Raw genomic sequence first — 22,196 nt, forward strand, 5'->3', positions numbered from 1 at the left:
TAGATGTAATATCATTGTTCTACTTGGAGGGGAGCAAGGAATAGCGTTTCAGAATGGGTGAGGAAGGGGCTTGAACTGCTGGCAGTATTCTGTTCCTTGACCCAATTGATGGTGGTTATATAAACATGTCATTCTGTGAAAAATTGTATTGTGTGTTCATACTTTGTGAGTTTTTTCTATACAGGTTATACTTCAATTAAAAAGTTTTTAGGAAAAAAAAAAATAATAAAACACGTGCTTTGGTGCTAAACCCTCTGGGTACAAATCCGGGCTTCTTACTCCCTAACTGTAGGACCTTGGCTAAGTTATGTAACAACTTTATGTTCTAACTCCCTCTTTTGGAAAAGGTTGATGACAATAGTACCTACCACTTGAGTTGTGAGAATTATGTTACTCATGTAATGCATTTTGAATAGTGCTTATACTTAGTGTGTGCTCAATACATATTGCCTGTTGTTATTATGCTCTAGATATTTCTTCCTTTTTTAAAAAAATATTGTCTCCAGATTCCACCCTTTGAACCCAGTTTTTCTGCAGGATTCCATCTCAATCCTCCACTCATCTCACTCTGTATCTCTCATGTATTCATATCATCCTCTCTCATGCTTCTCCATCACCATTTATGTTGGCTTCTCAATTCTTCTCAGACATTTCTGAATACCTGATGACACCTCCTCTGACAATCCCAAAATTAGTCAGCTGAACTCAGTGCTTTCCTTCCAAACCAGTTTTTTCTCTTCTGTTCTCAGTTATGCTCCTCATCCACAGCCAGTTTCCTGCACTTCAACCAAATGGATCTGGAGTCAAATCCTAATTTTTCTTAGGTCTTTCTTAGCTGTCTTGGGAAATAAAATTAACCCCTATACACTTTGCTCTTTTATTACATAATATAAACAAGATAATATAACCTACCTAGGTTTGGTTGAGAGCGTAAAATATTACCACACTAACAAAGTAATGAGTTATGATCTGGAACATGGTAGGCATACGATAAATGTCGGCTTTCGTTATTTTGTTATGTTATCAGTTTGTTCACCTTTACTCCTGTCAATTAAATTACGTGTGATTCTCTGAGTATGTCCCTGTTCTTTATTTCTACTACCACCAGCAGGCTGCAGTTTAGTTCTTATAATCTTTTGAGCTTCTACAAATGTCTCCTTACTTTTCCAAACTTGGACACTCAATTTCCTCATCTACATTATCTCACATTGATTTATCTAAAACAAAACTATGCCATCTACCGCTTAAGACCTCTTGATGTTTCCTTCTTGTCTCTTGGATTATGTCCAAATGTCTGAAAGTGAATTGAATTCCATAGCAAATGATGGAATCATCTTTTCTGAAAAGGATGTACCACGTTGCCTTGATGCAGGGGTTTGGACCATATGATTTCATTAGTTCTCTTTTACACTTGGGAGTCTTGGTATAGAGAAGCATTTTCTTCTTTTGCAAAAGAGGTCAGGGAAAGGGCAATACAGTGTTTTCCATTAATGAAATAACAGCGGGAGATCAAGTCCCTCAAGGAGTTTGATTCTTATTTTTAGCTCAGCTCAAAAGGCTGTAGCCCATTTTAGCCAGCCCTGGGACTTCCCACAGCAATCTGACAGATAGATGCGTTGGCTGCAAATATGCTCAGATTTTTCAAGTGAAAGAAAGCCATGAATTTTAGAGTAAAGAGGTAATACCCATCACCAGACCAAGGAAGGTATGTTTTGACTAAAAAGGATTCAACTTTTTATGGAACGCTGGCCACAAGAAGTTTTATATTAACATAAATAAAAGCTGATATTCATTAGGGAGGCCTGGGTTCCAATTCTGTCCCTATGAGTTGTTTGCTGTTTACTATTGAGAAAATAGTTAATTTCACTGAGCCTAAGTTTCTTCATCTGTGCAATAAGAATAACAATTCCTATCACAAAGTGTTACTGTGAAAATTAAAGATAAGACATGTATGATACCCGTCATGTAACAGGTGTTCAAAACATGTGAAGTACTTTCTTCTCCATGGTTGGTACATTCTGGAATGGCTACATGGATTTTCACTGGCTGCATTATGGTAAAATTACTATGGGCACAAGAAGGATTAGGAAATCAAAGCTGGTCCATTCTCTGGACAACAGATATTAAAATTGTCCTAGGTTGGCAGCTCAGGGCCATGAATCTATTCCTTGTGGCATATATTCCTGCTCCAATCAAGCTTTCACAATTTCTTCCAGTCATTGTAAAGGGTTCCTGCCTTTCCACATCTGAGTCCTGTTCATTTGAAAGGCTATGGATAGCATATTGGAAAGAGCAGAGTGTTAAATGGCCTCAGAGTCCTGTTCATTATTAAATCCAAACTTACAATTTGGGACGGATTCTCTGCTTCTGGACCTCATTTGGGTTGAATCTTGCATATTGACCCAAATTTGTTTATTTCTATTTCATTCAATAAATTCTTCTATCTTAAGCTACTCTACAGAAATCTGGGATAGTTGTTTAGGTATCACAATTTTCTAAAAACAAAATGAATAGAAAATTTAAAAAATAAAGTTAACTATGGATAGCTTTACATATCTAAAATTTTATTACTATTTGGTTAAAAAGAGAAAATAAAAGAATAAAACAATAAACTGGGAAAGCTATTTGCAACAAATTTGGCAGACCAGTAACTAATATCATAAATATATAATGATCTCTTACTAATTAACTAAGGGAAAATAATCAGCCAACAGTGTAACAGACATATTATAAAAGGCATGACCTAGTAGTTAGAAAAATAAAATAGAAAGAGCAAATGAACTTATAAAAATTGAGAAGACTTAATAATTGTCAAAGAAATTTAAAGTAATGCAAAAAATCAATTATTTTTATTCTGGGTGCCACATAGACATAGGCTTATGAGATGATGACTCAGTGGCCTCTGAGTGGGTAGAGTAGAAGCTGAGTGGGAAAGCATGGGCAGTTTGCCCACACGATCTCTCATATCACCTAAAATCCTTTTGTTGCTGTAATGTGCTATCTTGTGTTTGGTCACATATATATACATAGGAGCAGTTTCCTACTGGAAATACTTATAGGCCAGAAAAGATACGAAGAATTTAAATTGTGCCCTCTTTTCTACAATGTTATGTGGCACATGGAAGATATCTGAATACAAAGGCAATTGGTAAAATTGTCATGTAAATACCAGGTTAGTGAGGTGTTACTGACTCCTGTCATGAGATGGACTGGTATAAAATAGAATGGGCTCTATGCCAGAAAGAGAAAAGGTTGGATAAATAGAGAAACAGATAAACATTTATTGAGCATCTGCTTTATTACAGGCACTCTGTTCAGAGCCTTACACAAGAATCCTAAAAGGTAGGGAGAGTTATCCTTATTTAAAAATGGAGAAAGTGAGGCTCAGAGAGATTAAACCACTTGCTTTTGGTCTCAGTAAGGAAGAGAAGAGCTGGACTTTCTGATACCTGTATTTGTTAAGCCCATCAGAGAGATGAACAGAATAGAAGCCCAAGTTTTACATTTAGCCTTAGACTATTATTCAGTTTTCATGAAATAATCCTGATATTGTTTTAAGAAAAAATATTGTGTTTAAATATGTAGTTTTTGTGTATAGCTAATATTTTTTTTAAAAAACCTGGCAAAGAGTCTGTAGTTTTGAGCAGGAAAAACAATCATCTCCTGTTCTCAGCAGTATTTCTATAAACAGAGAATGTTTGCTGAACAATAAATGTTCTGATTTAAAGCTGTAATTTTCAGAGTTGTTTTTTCAGAGTGACAAAGATTCCATGTGATAAGTATGTGATAAGTAAATGTACACTTGAAAAAAAAAACACCTAAATTTTAAAACAGGAGAGCATTTTAAACTCCTTCATTTTGACATCTTGAAAAACATATTTCATAATTTTGAGAATATTCTCCATCTATACAGTGTACATTAGGTTATACCACCCACATTGAGCTGTAATCACATGGAGTTATGTTCTGACAGAGTATTTTATGCTGGAGAAGATATTTCATTACTATAATAAAAGCTATTTGCAGGAATCGGGTGAATAATATAGTAATTGGAAACTTAATGGCAAAGAGAAAGATGGCGTTGAGGAATGGCAAAGTTCTTAATGCAAGAGGATATCTTACATAGAATAGATTTTTCCAGGGGTTTCTGCACATCCAATAAGCTGGGCCCTTTTGTTTGGATAACTGCTATCTTTCTGGGATGCGGGCATTGGCCACCATAATTTTACTATGTGACCCTGTTCCCCCAATAATGCCTCCCATATGGCTTGTAGAAACAAGAGTGGATACATGACCCCCTAAAAGGGCCAACCTTATTCTTCCAATTCAGGATTTGAATTGGAATTCAAAGATGTTAGATTCTGCTGGTTACAAATGAGAGGCATGTGAATTTTGGAAGTATAGGATGGCCACTTTTTGTAGCAAGAGAAGGAGAGAAAACAAGTGTGTAGAAAGAAAAGAATAAAGGAGGCATTTAAACAAACTTTGGGGTGGAGCGTGATATCCTAGAAAGAGGGACTGAGAAAGGTTGGGGCTCAATTTTTTGTTTTCTTCTACCGGTTTCTGTTTCCAGCTTTTAACCTCCTCTGACTGTATTTCCTTTGGGTTCTAGGGAATATCTGTGTTTTCTTTGAATAAACTCCACCTTTCCAACTCTTCGTCCTTAAATTCGTGTGTGTAGTTATTTCTTTTTCTTCTACTTTCAACCAAAAGAGCTTTGATTAAAATCCCAGGTTGTCAGCCTCATGGATGCCAGCAGAGGCTATTGTCTCTGGAATGGCCATGAATTGCACAGTTCTAGAGAGTGAATCAGCCAGGAAGTGCAGTCTTCAGCTTCAAGGCAGCAACCTTGAATGCTGTGAGCCATGGGCATAGCTGAGGCTAAGATTCAGAGAGAGCAAACCAGGCTGGAGCCCAAGGGAAGAATGCCAGAGAATTTCTCGAGCTGCTTATTTCTCAGGGTTATTGTGAAGTCAGTGAGACAATACATATAAAATACCTTCTTCAATGTAAAGGATGAGATAGTTTAGTATTTCAGGGAACAAGCTCCCTAGGTTTAAATCTTGGCTCTGTACTTCATAGCTGGGTGACCTTGGGTGACTTAAACTCTCTTTGCCTCATCTCCTTTGATCTGTAAAATGAAAATGATATAGTTCCTACTTCACAGGGTTACTTTGTTCATGAAATGAGTTCATACGTGTGAAGCACTAAGAACACCTCCTGGGGCTTGGCAAGTCCTGTAGAGTTTATGTAAGTGTTTGTTTTTATTAGTGTTTATATAATTGTATTGTTGGCCTTCACTGTCACACAGACATTGCAAAAATTGCTATATAAATGATTATGATATTCTACACTATAATCTACAAAGCAAACCATATGTGGCATAAAGTAGCCTTGAGCTAAAGTTTTATGGTATTAAAAATAATAAAGTAAAACAAAAAACATGTATGAAGCGCCTCCCTTTTGCCACATACACCATTTAGTGGAGGAAGCCTATGGTACATTTGTTCTTATCACTCTTTTCCAGATGAGGGCACCAAGAGTGAGAAACGTTGAATAGCTTCGCTAACATCTCAGAGGTGAGACATGGCAGAGTCCGTTCAGGTCTAAACCCAAGATGAATTGACTTCATATTGGCAAGTCTCTGGCTTGAGTCTCAATGCACAGCCAAATATAAGGTCATGTAACAAACATTCATATGGGTCCTTTGCTTTTTCAGAGTAAAAGGCAAACTCCCCTGCAACATTCCTCCAAGTAAGCTACACTTTGCAGCTGGCTGTTCTTTCCTCTCCTTTATCTGGGGATGAGCCAAAAACTGCAACATGAGATGATTGTAAAGTTCTGGGGAAGTATGGCTGAGCACGAAAGGGGTTTATGGCAACACGAAAAGATCCAGGAGGTCTGGGCGTTGCTCAAGATATAAGGCAGATTTGGGAGCATAGAACAGTTTCCCAAACTGCTACAAGTGAACAGCTTTTTATAATTGCTAGAAAGGCTTACCTGATTAAGACAGGAATTGGGAGAGTTGGGAAGACATGCAACAACCATCCTCCAGATTCTCTAGAACTGAATGTTGTACAGGCCCACAATTCATAATGTAAAACATAACTCATTCATAAAGGAATAAAAATTTTGCTTGATATAGCAATATTTTCATAAGTTTACAGGCATGGATCAATTGATCCTGGAACATTTTTCTCTGTAATATCATACCCTGTGTCTTACAACTCGATCATACACAATTAAGATCTGAGGAACCTACCACAGGGCCTTGGCATCTCCTTCTGTGGGAAGAACAGTACTCAATTGCCAATTGAGTTCCTGTGGTTCAACTGGTCAACCAAGCGAAATAGTGAAACCAAGGAATGATTTGGGGAAATTTTTATGTTTGTCAATGCTTCTTTTCATGTCTTAGGCAGGAAAGCTACACTCAAACAGAAAACAGTATGTTTTCTACGACAATGCAGTTTCCAGTCAATGTTGCATTCAGTGATGCAAACTGGCTCTCAGAAAACAAAAACAAAAGCAACTCTGCTTTGTAGCATTTGCTGATCTTTTTTTCATGTAAATATTCTTATTATGGCTGATTTCAAGGATGACTATATTTAACTAATGGCCAGCAAAATTTGTAGTTGGAAAAATTTCAATATGAGCTGGCTCAAGCACCTCCCTGACCCTCCTAATAAAAATAGGAAGGTAAAAATACCTAAGTAGAAATTCTGGAGCTAATATTTTCAAAGTTTAATGTACAACATTCTTTCCTCTAAGATATTGATACCACCAAGGGATGCAGCCCCAGAATTAGCTTACCTCAGGCCAGCAAGATTTGCTTCTACTTCTTTTGGAACTTTCTCCAGAAGGGGAAAGAAAAATTAAAATTATGGAATAAACAAATTAGCCAGTTTGGGGCTTCCTTCCCTCACCTTTGTCCCTATCCTCAGGTTAAGTGAAGCAGAAGTACCTATAACATTTCGGGAGAAAAAGCTTTATGTTTGCATTCAGCAAATAATGATTGAGTTCTTACTACATGTCAGACCTGAGACTAGGCCCTAGATATGAAGTTGTGTGCAAGGAGATGGGGAAATGAATGCACTCAATATCTTCCTGAATCCTAGTCTCGTAGATCTAATGACTCCCACAGTGATGACCACCAGACCCTATCCTGGAACCCGTTTCCCTTGCTGATCTCTGGTTCCAACCTTGCTTCTTCCTTATTTTCCTCCTTCTTATTTTCCTCCAACATCTATTGCTTCTCATTTAACAAATATTTATTGAGCACCTACTATGGGTCAGGAACTCATTAAGGTGCTTGAAATGCACCACTGTGAAAAATAAAGATCCTATATATTCCACTAGTAATAGATTCTATCAGCTCATCAAGGCATTATTAAACACTTAGTTTCCTTAAAATGTCATGCACTTTCTAACTCCTTGACTTTCCTCTATAAATACTTTTGGTCCCTTGTCTATCTGATGAGTGCTTAATTCTTCAAGATTCATTTAGGTGTCTTTTCCTCTAAGAAGTCACCTGACTCCCTTTGTCCAAACAAAGCTAACGCCTCCTTCTTTCATATTGTTATAGTATAACCACATGTTTTCCCGTCTTTTATTTTCCACTTTAGGCTATGAGCTTCATGTGGAAAGAGATAGTAACTGTGTTGTTATTAAGTATATTGGGCTACTATATATACTTACTTAGGTTTAACTAACATAAGGAACAAAAAGAATGTCTAATATTCCAGGTTTCTGATGATGCCAATTTATAATGTAAAGGATTTAAATATATACTGCTTTAATACATTCTTGCTTATGTTAACTTCATTTTAGGAGAGCTTCAGAAGAATATTAATCACCCTTGGATGTAGGGAGTATCTGAGAAATGTGGGAATGCTGGCTAAATCCAACATCCTTCATTATAAGTCTATAAGAAACCCTGAGGGATTTGCATTGTTGAACTTGAAACAAAAGAATAAGCAGCCAAGGATATAGAAGTAGGTGGTAATCTTCAAATCTCCATGGAGTGCATTTTTTAGTAACCATTTGTCCTCATCCTTCCTGGACTAGATTGCACAGTGTCCTTTTCTTATTTGGAATGTTCAGGACAATGTGTTATTCATCTGTGCAGGCCCAGCACCTAGTGTGATACTGGCTGTCAATGGTTGTTTGATGAATAAATGGCACATTAGCTAAACAACAGGTTTAATAGGTATTTATTAAACTGATCAGCTATTTCAATAAGGCGACTGAATTACCACAATGTCTTATTATCTAGGCACTACCAAAGGCATCACAAAGTGCTGCTGCAGGCCAATTATTTAAGCAAATCTCAGATGTCAAAGAAAATGAGCAGCCATAGAGAAAATATGCTTACTACACAAAATATGAAATGAGAGGGTTTACTTTACACTGAAAAAGAAAATCTTGACAATAATGAGAAGACATAATTTTTGTTGGACTAGGTCTTTCAATATAAACACAAAACGTTTATTGTCCATTGGAATATTTTTAAAAAGAACTCAGTTTTGTATCAAATGGAAAAGCTACCACTGTAAAATACAGTCTCCACCAACAAATATTTATTGGGCATCCTTATGTCAGCTCATGTGGTACCAAAATTAATGAAACAGTCCTTTCCCTCCAAAGACAGTTTTAGAATAATGTAATTGCCACTGGGGTGAGGTATGGTTTAATTAAGAGACATCTGAAGGAGCAATTGATAGATGTAGTTTTTACTTTTTCAAGTATATTTAACCTTGGCCATGTCAGTTATGCTCTATATGTCCTGACTGCTTCTGTTGTGTCAGATGCTAGGCTAGGTTTTAACCTGGAAACCGATGCAATCCCTGGAACATAATAGATCCTCAATACATATTTGTTAAATGTGTGAATAAATAAATAAATGGATTAAGGCAGAATATCAAGAAGTTCTTTGCTCCTGCCTTGTCAGCAGTCAGTGGAAGAAGCATGATTAGGAAACAATGCGAGAACTATTCTGCTTGAATGGAAGGTCAAGGAAGAGTTAAAGAGTGTTTCTTTGAACTGTGTTTTAAAAATACTATGTTTTCCAGAAAGACTGGGCAGTTCAGGAAGAAAAATTAGACTAAAAGTGAGAAAGACCTTGGTGGACTCTGGGGTATGAAATTCCCTTGGTGTGGCTGGATAATAGGGTACAATAGGTGTGGAAGAGGGTGAAGTTAATTGAGAAAATTGTGTATCAACTTCATGTATGCATTCATGCAAAGATGAATGTCTGTGAATAGTACAGCGACTCAGGAAAACAGTTTGACAGTTTATTACAAAGTTAAACATGTACTACAGTATGACCTGCTCCTAAGTAATTACCTTAGAACCATGAAAACCTGTGTTCACACAAGACTCTATTCATGAATGCTTATTACATCTGTATTTATGATCAGCCAAAACTGTAAACAACCCAAATGCTCTTCAATAGATGAATAGATAAACCATGGCTATTGGAATACTACTCACCAATAACAAAGAATGCAGTATTGATAGATAAATACCCTGAATGAATCCCATGGGTGAGTCAAAGAGGCCATTTTTAGTTTCACAATGTATGAGATGATGTATAAGTTAGAGACCATGTCTCACAAAGACAAAAAAATATTCACAGAGAACACATCAGTTGGTTGCTAAAGGTTGGGGTGTGGGGCAAGGGGGTAGCTAAAAGGGATATCCTGAATGAGTTTCTGAGGTATATTACATGGTTCCATGTGTAAATTGAAGTGGTGATTAGCTGAATCTATACAATGTTTTAAACTGCATAAAACTGTATTTGCATAAAAGTTAATTTTACTTTATGATAATTTAAAAACTAAAAGATGCTGGAGAATGAGATGAAGCCTGTAAAAGAGCTCTTTTTAAAATTCTATATTCCATAGATATAATCATTTTCATTCCTTGAGCTCACTGCATCTTGAACATTAGTTTCACCAAGTACTAGGAACATTCGTGTTGCCAAATAATATATTCTGCTTCTGACACGATGTTTTATTTAGACTACTCACATGTTTTTTTCTCTGTAAAAATGATACAAATCACACTCTGTACTTTTAATTTATAAATTTGTGGGTTTTAAGCAGTTTCTTCTGAGAAGTTTCTGGAAGTACAAGTGTGTTCTATTTTGGTGGGAAAAGTTAGATACAGAATATGCAATATTATGTGCTTAAATTGGATGAGGATTCATAGGAAAAAAAAGCCTGGGAATGAGAGTGGAATTTCCCCTCAATGTTCCTTTGGCAGTGGACTGGAATATAAAGACCCCTGTGGATTCATTGACTCTATAGTCTCATGCTATGAGCCCTGAATCTCCAGTCCAGAGATGTTACTTGCTGCTGTGCTTTACCATAACTTTGTCTATTTTATGTATATGATTAATTTTAAAGTTGTGAAAAGGCAGAAAAACGAGACATCAGAGCTTATCTTTTTATAGATAGGGAAACCGAAGCCTCTAGGGTCCAAGTTTCTTGCCCAAGGTCACACTCAGACCAGGAATAAAACCCAGCTATGTAGATGCCTGATTCAGTACTCTCTGTTTTGTACTCTGCTGGGTGACACTTCAACTATTTGCTTGTAGTTTTTGAGAAACTATCCCAAAGTCTTCTATCATTTTGCCTTCATAACATAACTTTAAAAATTATAGGAAGTACACAATTCATTAACCCTGTGCTTCGTAGAAATAAATCAAAATAGCCGTCCATTCTCTTTGCGGGCACTTGCAGGCAAAAGTGGCTTAATTTGAAAGTTCATACATGAGGGAGAAAAGGATCCTTGAGAAGTAGCCTGACCTCAGTTTCTTTTTTTCTTATTGTACTTTAAGTTCTGGGGTACATGTGCGAACGTGCAGGTTTGTTATATATGTATACACGTGCCGTGGTTATATACCCAAAGGATTATAAATCATTCTACTATAAAGACACATGCACATGTATGTTTATTGTGGCACTGTTCACAAAAGCAAAGACTTGGAACCAACCCAAATGCCCATCAATGATAGACTGGATAAAGAAAATGAAGCACACACACACCATGGAATACTATGCAGTCATAAAAAAGGATGAGTTCATGTCCTTTGCAGGAACATGGATAAAGCTGGAAACCATCATTCTCAGCAAACTAACACAAGAACAGAAAACCAAACACCACATGTTCTCACTCAAAGTGGGAGTTGAACAATGAGATCACATGGACACGGGGAGAGGGGCATCACACACCGGGGCCTGTTGAGGAGTTGCACACAGGAAAAATACTGTTGTCCTTTTTATGGGGTGAGCCTAGGCTCTGACATGGTTTCAAAGAGTGGAGTGTGTGGGCATTGAGTCATCAACACTCTCTTGCCTGGTTGTATTTGTCACATTGTGAGAGAGTTTTCCAGGCGTCTTTCTCAAGTTATTATCAGTCGGATTGAACCCAGTTTCAACCTTTGAAGGAGCAAATGGCCCAAATGTCAATCTGATCTCTGACATAGGTTCGTTGAGCACACTGAAAATGCAGTAGCCCAGCTGTTCAGCAACTTGATGTGGATTGTGACTTTGCCAGTAGCTTACCGTAGGACCTACAGCAAATTATTCTCCCTTGTAAGGCCTCACATTTCTTATGTGAAAAGCAAGAGATTGGTGAGTACCTGGTATACAGGCTACTCTTTCCCAGTCTCAGGTCCATGAGAGCGTCACTAGATGACCACAGACTACATCTTCCTCTCTGAGTTCCAGAGCCCATGTCCATAGGTATAACATAGTACTATAAATGAGAATTGTAATTATTCTTATTGATATATCATCATTGACATATGCTTGACGTCAAAACATGTTTTGTTGAAGGAAAGATTAAACAAATACATTGATATTTATCCTGGAACTAAAATCACTTTTTGACATCTTGCCTGACTGCACTTGGAGCAGCTTAAACCCTCTTTCCTATACCCTCACTTGACACCACAGTACTCTCTTCCATGTCTGCTTCTCATGTGGCTTCTCTGAGAGTTGGACCTACCAGAACCAATTCAGTTTTTCATGCCTCTTTAGACAAAGTCCTTTAGGTACTGAGGTGAATAACGCAGACTATTATCAGCGTTAAATGACATTATACAAAGGATATGCCTGAAGCAGGAACTGGAACATGGTTAATAGCCTGTCCTCATCATTGTTACTATGATTGTTATAATTAATAATTTAGAAAAAGGACTTTTACTGATCTTTTAGGATCTGATGTTAAATATGTATTCTCTATCTTCTTGACAACAACAAAATCAACTCTAGCTTCCAGATCTGAATAGTTATTCTCTACTCTCTGAGGATGGCTGAGACAAACCCAGTTTTGGTAGGGCTATTATTTTATTATTTCTGGAATCTACTGATAGGGAATAGTATGTGAAACTTGTTGTCTAGGATTCCTTTCAAAGGAGTAGTTCTCCCTTTTAACTAAAAAGAAAGAAAGAGAGAAAAGAAGGAAAGAAGGTAGGTAGGAAGGAAGGTAGGGACGGATGGAGGAAGGAAGGGAGGAAGGGAGGAAGGGAGGAAGGGAGGAAGGGAGGAAGGGAGGAAGGGAGGGAGGGAGGGATCCATTTTGCCCTACTAGAAAGTCAGTTCTCTATTTCCAAGAAATGCAGTCATTCTCACAGGCTTTTCCTATGCCCACACCCCAATCTCAAATAGATTTACCTATTATTTTCCATAGCATCATATATATTTCTTCTGTGCATTTCTTTCACCACATGTATATAAATTTAATCTACATGAGAGGAGTGACTACTTCTATCTCATTATCTCATCTTCTTTGATTACTCTTACTTGAAACAGAGGAGTTTCTTAAATAGTTATTTAAATCAATGATTTATAAGATTAGGTGGGAGGATGAAAACAGTTTAAGAAGTCGATTTCTTTCTTTCCTTTTTCTTTTTCAGATGGAGTCTCACTCTGTCACCCAGGCTTGAATGCAGTGGTGCAATCTCAGTTCACTGCAACCTCCACCTCCCGGGTTCAAGAGATTCTCCTGCCTCAGCCTCCCAGGTAGCTGGAACTATAGGTGTGCACCACCATACCTGGCTAATTTTTGTATTTTTAGTAGAGATGGGGTTTTACCATGTTGGCCAGGCTGGTCTCACACTCCTGACCTCAAGAGATCTGCCTGTCTTGGCATCCCAAAGTGCTGGGATTACAGGTGTCAGCCACCGTGTCTGACCTAAGAAGTCAGTTTCATAGCTCCTGTGAGTCAGAAGAAATCGTTTTGACATCACCCCAAGAAGTAGAGTTACAGGTATGTACACAGCTCTTTACATTACTCAACACAAGTTCTCAACCTAAGCCTTTGGAGACCGACTTTTAAAAATTACTGTTATTCTGATGATTCTTTTTCTTTATAAATGTTATGTCCTCTTTTTTTTCCTACTCAAAATATAATTGGGCTTTTAGATAGACAGAAGTGCAAAGTGGCCTTTGTTGAAGGTAAATGATGCTTAACAAGGTAATCGTATCTCTGTCTCCCTATGAAACCATCAGCAGATTCCACATTTTCAATCATTGCCTTTGGAATCTATCCTTCCTTTTTCTCTCTCTCTTTCTCTCTCTTATTATTTTTAATGCAACAATGTGCTGGCGTTATTCTCAATGCAGAGAGCAGGGCTAGTCAGCAAAGTGTGGTCACTTCTGCCACACTCTACATTGCCATTTACATATATTACCTGAAGCCCTCATTTTAACTCTGCATGATAGATATTACCTCCATACTGTGCATAACCAAACTAAGAGTAAAAAGGACAAAGAATGTGTCCTAGGTTCTACGCTTAGTAAGTGGTTGTCCTGGGATTCCAGTCATATCCTGACTTTTATTAAACTCCACAGTCATCCCTTTAAGCTTTGTTGTCTCCTAAAGATTTGTGACATTATAGAAGCAAGAAAAGGAAATAGAGTTCTTATTTATTTCCTTTTTTTTTCCTTAAAGTAACTGCAAGACACTAGACATGAAATGTGAAAGGGCGTGGTGTGTTCAGGGAACCCGGAGTTGCAGAGATTACTCTGAGAAGTGTGTCAGGAAATGCAGTAGAGTGGTACAATGGGAATCCAAGCCCTAATTTGTAAGTCTGACCAATAAAATAATGACAGCTAACTGGTAGCTACAAATACCACCCTACTCTCTTTGGGAACAATGGGGTAAAATCTGCTCATTCCTAAGAAAATACAGCCTTTCCTTTCAACCTTCAGCTGTGTAATTGATGATAGAAATAATTATCAAAGGGTTTTGAACTGGCTAAGATTCATAGAAGTCTCTCTTAAAAAAAAAAAAAAAAAAGGAATTCCATGGTAATCCGTGTTATATCCAATCCCTGAGTGGATGAGATGCCAATTACTGCCACCTGCCCCATCTTGTCTCAGTTACAACACCCCAGGGAAAACCTAACTTAAGGCCCTGTCGAAAATGTCAGCTGTGCTTCTGGGGCCAGATGCAATAACTTCCCTTGAAGACTGCCGGGACTGGGTTCCATGTGAAAAGCAACATTAAATCTTCCCTTAGGCTAAACAGGGGCTGCCAAACTAGCGCTCCGTTTTCAGCATACACCGGAAGACCGAATATTTCCCTCCAAAAGGAATGTGCCAGATGCTGTACCAGATGCTCTTGATAGGTTGTTTCATTTAATCCCCAATACCTGAAACCTATTTATCATCATTCCCAATTTACACATGAGAATATTGAGGCTCCAAAGTCACTTGCTTTATCTGGGAAGACAGGGATTATTTTAGCAAATCATTCTTACCCCAACATCTATCCTCTACCTTTCCCATTATAAATGGTGAACATTTGCTTAGATTTGTTTTGTATTCTTTAATTGGAAGCCCTCGAGTAAATTTCTTCCTATGGCCTTGGAAATTTTTTGTATCCATCCCCAACTCCCACCAAAAATCGAATTTCAAGTATATGGAGCTGAAACATGCACCACCATCTTGTTTTTCTCACAATGATACCTATGGAAACAAGATTGATATTAAGGAATGTCTCTCTTGAGATGGCCCAACTGACAAATATAAAAACAAGGAAGTTATTGACCATATTTGCAAGTTTTAGTCAAAAAACTGTCAAAAAAAATGCAAGTGATTGTTACCAGCTTCTGAAAATGATGGTAGTATTCATGTCAATGAATCCATATACTAGATAGGCACTGTAAAATTTCAAGTTGCTTTGACAAGCAATGTGTCATTAGATGTTCACAAAAGACCCATTATACAAATAGATTGGGAAATATGGGTGTCCTTCTGTAAAATTCCTGGCTCAATAACTTAAAGCTATAGGTAGCAGACACAGAATTCATTTCTAAGTATTCTGACTACAACGATTGCTATTTTCATAGTGGCAGAGTTGCCCCCCAAAGCCTGTCTAATACTTAATTATTTAACATCTATTCACTTATTTATTCATCTACCTACTCTTTCAACAGTATTAATTTTTTTCCATTAGACATTATGCTGAGTGTGTCAGACCAAGAAAAGAAAAAAAAAAGACTGAGTCTCTGTTAGCAAATAGCTCATAATTTCAACCAGAAGACTGGCATGTAACTAAGAATCATAATTTAGGGAAATAAATAAAACAGTCAAAGACTGGGATCATCACAGGGAGCTCCAAGGGAAGCTGGAGTTTTGTTTAAAGACTTCACAGAAGCTGCTTGATGTGAATTTTGACGAATGATAAGATTTTGCCAGGTGGCCAAACATGTGATAAACTTGTCATGTTAATTTTTCTTGAACTGTCTATTATATTTAATTAAAAACAGCGCGGCTTCAAAAATACACAAATGATACCAATATCCTAACTGCAAACTTGATTTAACAAGTCGTATGTTTGCTTTTCTCCAGCTCAGGATAACATTTAATTATGTTGGGTTTGCCTTACATCTAGAAGCTCTTCCAGTTGCCTTGTTAATCAGTTAGTTAATGGTTGCTTTTCTGATTATTAACATTAGGAAACATGAGCATTCTTTGGACTTTGCAGGAGTATTTGAATTTCACCTCAGGGAACTAGATAGTTCATATACAATTGCTTGCATTAATCTCCTTGGTCGATACAGAAATCTTTTTGAAGGATATTGATTTATGTTTGAGAATAAAAGACAAAACAGAATCATGAGTAGAAACAAACATACATACTGGATGTTCAACACTTGGCTTCATGAAGTAGCCACAGTTCCATCATTAGCTTCATTTAAGTTATAATTTAGTATACGATCATTAAAAACTGTTGTAGAGTGTGTGATGATTAGGTATCCTTCTTCCCAATGCTTTTAACTAGTGTTCAAAAAACAAATCCCAGCTGAGGCCAGACAGATAACTTGAATGAAATAGGCCACACTCCTGGTGAAAGAACATGTCCCATCTAATTGTGTACCTTCTAGTTAGCTACAGTAAATACTTGCCATGCAGGAATGTGGACTATTGCTAGGTCTTCTAGCTTTTAACATGAATTTAAAAAAGATAAAATTGTACAGAAATCTCTGAATATATATTTTTCATTCATCATTCATTCAAAATATTGACAGCTAAGCAAAACACATTCTAGGGCTGGTTAGAGTCCACCAGCCATTGATTTAGGAATTCAGCTCTAAATGGGGATGCCAAATCACGCAGAGGTTAAATAACTGACCCCCACATGGGAGAGTCAGTGTTAGGCCATCCTCATAATCAGGAGTACCACAGACCATTCTGATTCTCTTTCTCATTGCTTACCCTCATAATACTTTTATCTAGGTGGGGTCAAACTGATTATGCTCCAGGCAAGGATTTACGTAGCAATGATCCGACAGACAGCCACTGCACTTAATTGAATTATGAGTGCTTTGGGGATGACTGTGGAGGAGGACACTGGGGAGTTGGATCTGTCTCGCTGATGCACCTGCTGGGCACCCTCTACTTCCCCAGCTCCATAATGAGGAGATGCCTTAAACAACCTCTGAGGTTTCATCTAGAAGATGCAATTTTAATTAAGTAATAATTATAATAATTACTAAAAGTGAAATAATTTTATTCTGCATCTTAGATAAGTGTGAATACACCAAAAATCCTGCTTACTCATTTTGGAGTAAGTAGAGTAGAAAAAGCAACCCAATCAACAGGATGATGTATCATTTAACTGACTATAAACTCACAGCCATTTTGACCAAAAAAAAAAAAAAAATTAAAGTGGTAATTTCTTTGTCTGAACCTCTGCATGGTGTTTACTCTAAAAACTAGAAAATTGAGCTGTTAATTGTTCTGTGATTATTTTCATGTTTCTGTATTCTCTACCAAGTTAATGTGGGTGCTCTAGGAGAATGACTGTCCATGTTAAGGTACTGTAGTCAAGAGTTGCAATTTCTCTTCCTAATTCCAGCAAACTGAAGGAAAGATGGGATTGAAGATTCAATAGCACAGGCTCTGGGGCCTGGATGCATAAGTTTGAATTACTATATCATAGTTTCACTGTTTGGTACCCAGGTGTTTTGGGCAATTCCTTTAACAGCTCTGGGCCTCTGTTTCCTCAGCTGCAAAGTAAGAAGGTGTTATGTAGATAGAATGAGTAGAAATGGTTGGAACAGTGTCTGGCACATAATAAGTGTTCAATACATGTCATCTATCATGATTAGGTTCCTTATAGCATAGATGCCTGGGGGATATCCAGCTGATGGATTTCCATCTGTCTGATCAATGGCTCCAAGCATGTGTTGATAAGAACAAAGGATAAAAGTGGACTGAATGTCTATAGTAAAGGGACAACTTTGAGGGGAAAGGGATATAAAACAGGGGCTTCCCTGACGATCACCCCAACACATACCAATCCCCCTATGGCTTCATGAGACCATCGTGTCCTTATACTCCACACCTTGTTCATCCACCTTTTCAAACTGATCAACTGCTACTCTAGCTCCAGAGATCAGCTCAACACCATTAACTTTGTGGAGAAGCCCAAATTTCCCATTTCCTCCTTGTGCTCTCACCACCCGATTTACTCTCCAGGAGAGCAGAGCACTCCGCCAGTTGAACGGTGTTATGCTCTTGTCTCCCCCTTTATTCTATGAGCGTCCCCCGGGACAGAGATCAAGTTTCTCTTTATATCCATTTGCAAAATGCCTGGCACATCATACAGACTCAGAAAATATTTGTTCAATGAAAGAATAAAAAATGTTTAGTGGCTTAAACACTGCTGGAATTGATAATGAATGAACAAATGAAAATAGGAATGAATTATACACATTTTTGGCACCTAGTTCAAATTTGACTCTCCTTTTAGTTTTTCCCTGGTTTAGAACAATGTTTGGACTAATCTAATCTTATCTTTTAAAACACAGTCAAATTTTGTTGCAAACTGATTACAACTGTAAAAAGAAACTAGATTAGTTGCTCACCACCTGGATTACACAACCTTGGTTAGCCTCATTTTCTACTCCTGTTCAACTCAACACCACAGCTCAATGTGGTCTCCGTGGGCTGCTCTGTCCTGCCACTGTCTGTGGGATTCTGTCTGACATTCCCTTTCTTCACTTCCCTTTGCCAGATTCTACTCATTCTTTGAAAAATTTCACTCTCCCCAAAAGTTGCTGTATTCATTTGACCTTTGTGAATATTTCACAATTACCATAATTATGAAAATACACTATTTTATAGTTTTATTATCTCCCTGAAGATTAGTAAATTCCCTGAGAAGATGTACATATCCCATTTCCTCTTCTACATATCCTATTCACGGTGACAACATATTTCAAAACCAGCACAAATTTTGGAGCACAGCTATCATATACCAAAATACATTCTAGGTATATCAAATGTTTAAGCAAAAAATAATGAAATGATAAAGGCATAAATAATATTAAAGGTAAACATACTTAAAATACTAAGTATTAAAGATGGCATTAATATGGAAATATTAAAAATGGCATTTTTGTTCATCAGACTACTTTGTGGCAAATGGTAAATAGCAGCAGATGGGTCAGAAAAATCATATCCTGCATATATGAAGTGTACTTACAAATCAGTAGAAAAACATATCCAAAGGAAGTGAAATAAATATATAAATAATAAAAAATAAACACAATAAGCAGATAAAGCATTCATACTGTCTAGTGATCAAAATGCAAATAAAGCGAAAACTGAGCTAAAAATCAACATTAGAGTTCATATTTCTATGATGTTTTCTGAAGGCGGTTTGGTGATAGGTATCAGAAAGGCTCAGAATGTCCGCATCCTCTCATCCAGAAATTCCACTTACAGAAACACCGATGAGTGAGATGGGAGGGAAAGATGCGATTGCCAATGCTGTTAGGATTGTTTCCTTTGCTCTTTTTTTATGGTCTTTTCTCTTCTCTAAAAATATATATATTTTCTATTCTTTGCATGAATAATGTATTATGTATTTGTATGAAAAAAATCTTAAAATAACTTAAAAATGCAAAAATTCTATCATCTATCATTCTATCTAAACATCTACCTATAGATCAATCGATCTATCTAAAAGACATACAGCTAATACCTTTGACTATATCCCCCTTTTATGGTGCAGGGTAAACATAGAAGCTTTTTTTTCAGTTTTTATTATGTAGAATTATGAATTGTGTTTTAATACATCATGAGAGAAAGAGTGAATTTTCTAAGAAAAAGCCAGGGATTTTACATGACACACTTCAGTTGAATTATGGCTTTACTTCTCAGCTGTCTAGCTTGGGGCAGTTTCCATAGTTTCTTGGAACCTTAATTGCTTCATTGGTAACATAGTTTTCTAATGCCACCCTTTCAGGTGTGGTTGTGATAGTTAAATTAAATAAGGTGTGTAGAGAATCCTGCAAAATTCCAGGTGCTCAATACATGGTTGCCATTTCATAGGGGGGAGCTCTTAGAAACAATAGCTAATTGGTTTTAAATTGAGGAACTGTTTGAAAGAGGAGGTCCTGTTCTGAAAATGTAAGTCTATGGACTTGCACGTGCTGGGTGATTGACGTTAACTTCTTTGGCTACAGAATGTGCGCCTATACTCTGAAAGGCTGGGCTGGCTCTCTGATCCTGCGAGCATCTTTGGCTAATACCCTGCTTGGTGTGTTTTCTTTACATACTGGGCTCTCTAACTCGGGTCTAGGCATTACATGGAGCAATCGCAGGGTTAATGTCAGGAAGCCGAGGGAAGAAAACAGATGTAGGAAAAAGAAGCATCAATGCCTGCTTGCCAAATCCTTCTTTATAAGTTTTCCCAATGAAGAAAACCCTCTCTAAAGCCATTCTTTAATGCTCTCTCTCTCCCCCCCGCCTCCCCCCGCCTCTCAAATTGTGTTTGATTATTTTTCTTTATCACATTACAGACTCTGAATTATCTTCAGGGTCTTACAGGCTCTCGTGGCTTTGTCATATCGCCATCATAGGTTCCCCAACCCCTCCTTTTCTGGCTAGGTTTTTCTTAGATGTTCATGATGGATAAGGAGAGATGTGCTAACAAATAGGGCAAGGGTCATTCTGGGCTCTATGAGGTCTCAGCATGCCAAACAAGGCAGTGAATCTAGGACTCCTTGCCTTGAAGACTGATGCATTGAGGGCCAAGAACAGGACAAATGAGGCCTGATCAATGAAGTATTTCCAGCATGTGGCGTAAAGAAGATGTTCAGGAAATGTTTGCCCATCTAACGGTAAGCCTTGCCTATGAAACCTGCCAGGCTGTGTGCTTATAGACATGATCTACTAAAGGGCTGTACCCTCAAAAACAGTTTGTAAATCTCATTCCTTCTTCCCAGCGAAGTAATATTTCTGCCAAGTCCCTACATCCTTCCTCAAATACTTTCTGGGCAGCTCCATGTTAATTAAAATTTATGTGAGGTGGAAAGAATTTGGACATCGTGTGGGGTTCAGGCTGTCTAGGTTAAATTAGTTTATTCATCTAAAACATCTGACATACAGGATGCCAAATGGGAATACTAATTCTCAGCAGTGGGAAGGGGGGTGTTCTAGCTGCTGTCAGGCACTGGGGGAAGGGGAATAGTAAATGAGCTAATTGATATGGAGCTTCTGAAAATGTTCTAAACTTCAGTAAGACTGATAGTTGCACAACTCTTTGGATACACTAAAAAGTACTGAGAGGATACTGCTGTCTCTTGAGAAATCACCCCAGATTTTCATGAGCAGCCATTTTTCCCATGTCTCAGATACAAGCTTCCCTTATATAGACATTTGTCTGTCTGTGATTTGCTCATTCTTAAGTGCTCAATGAATGAAAGTTTCACATTCATATTCTAAGAAATTATCTCAGAGACTAGAGACAGGAGGGGCACTACCCACTTCCCCTTCTCTCCAGCCCCTCAACCAGAGGGGAACCCCTTCATCGGAGGGGTGCTTTTGCAGCTCGGTAACCAGCTCCCACAGGGAGGGGGAGATGAGCAGCAAGGGTGACTGGTGGCTTAAGGGTCTAGGCACAAAGCACTGGTGGTGGGTGATGTGACCATTTCTGGGACACAGTTAGTACTCATTCATCTTTCCAGGATCTCAAGGATGATCCTCACACCGCTGCATTTCCCTTCTCATCCGGGGCTTCGTTCTTCCCAGAGTAGGACAGAACTGTTTCGACTGAATCATCATATGGTTTGAGGTAGGTCAGATATTTACCAGAAAGATATATCTTGACATATCCTGGAAGGTTGCATGGGAGACAAAGCAGATTCTTGCAATACTTATGATGAGACCCATCTTTGGGAACAGAGCAGAGACAGAGAGAGAGAGAGAGAGAGAACATGGGGGTGGAAATGAGACTTAGATGGTCTCATCCTTCCTTCTTTCTATGCAGGTTCATCCCCAAAGCAAAGTAATCCCTGGTGACTTGGGAGGAGAGCAGGAAGGGATGAGGAGCTAGTTCCAGAAACTGGAATTCAGAGAGAAAAGTAAGTAGCAGAGACCAGCAATCTGTCAAATGAAAACAGGAAGGGAGATAGGCCCTTGCCTCTGGTCACCCCTCCGTGATTCAGTTTAAGTCCAGAGGCTGTTGTGAAAGTAATAATGACCATGAAAACAATAACAGCTGCTAATGTAAACAGAAGAATGTGAGCATTGTTTCGTTTAATACACACATTTAATACCTGCATCTTCAGGTACCAGGTACATGCACACGCACACGTGCACACATACAAGGTAAGTGTGATCTTACTCTGTTTACTGATAAGGAACCTGGAATTTTACAAGGTTAAATAA

The 22,196-nt window shown here is 37.9% G+C and overlaps 1 long non-coding RNA gene across 2 annotated transcripts in view; it reads left to right on the top strand.

Annotated features, from left to right (window-relative positions):
• Positions 1-22,196, top strand: part of LOC105492802 (uncharacterized) — a 323,274-nt gene that overhangs the window by 29,427 nt on the left and 271,651 nt on the right. Inside the window, exon 2 of one of the 2 annotated variants that reach the window (XR_011606739.1) lies at positions 12,923-13,275. This is a non-coding gene — a long non-coding RNA (uncharacterized lncRNA). Of the gene's footprint in view, positions 1-12,922; positions 13,276-19,604; positions 21,890-22,196 lie in introns of those variants that run through there. The other variant, XR_011606738.1, reaches the window with a different exon arrangement.

Source organism: Macaca nemestrina, chromosome 8 (assembly GCF_043159975.1).
Source record: "Macaca nemestrina isolate mMacNem1 chromosome 8, mMacNem.hap1, whole genome shotgun sequence".
In the NCBI taxonomy this organism is placed as follows: Eukaryota; Metazoa; Chordata; class Mammalia; order Primates; family Cercopithecidae; genus Macaca; species Macaca nemestrina.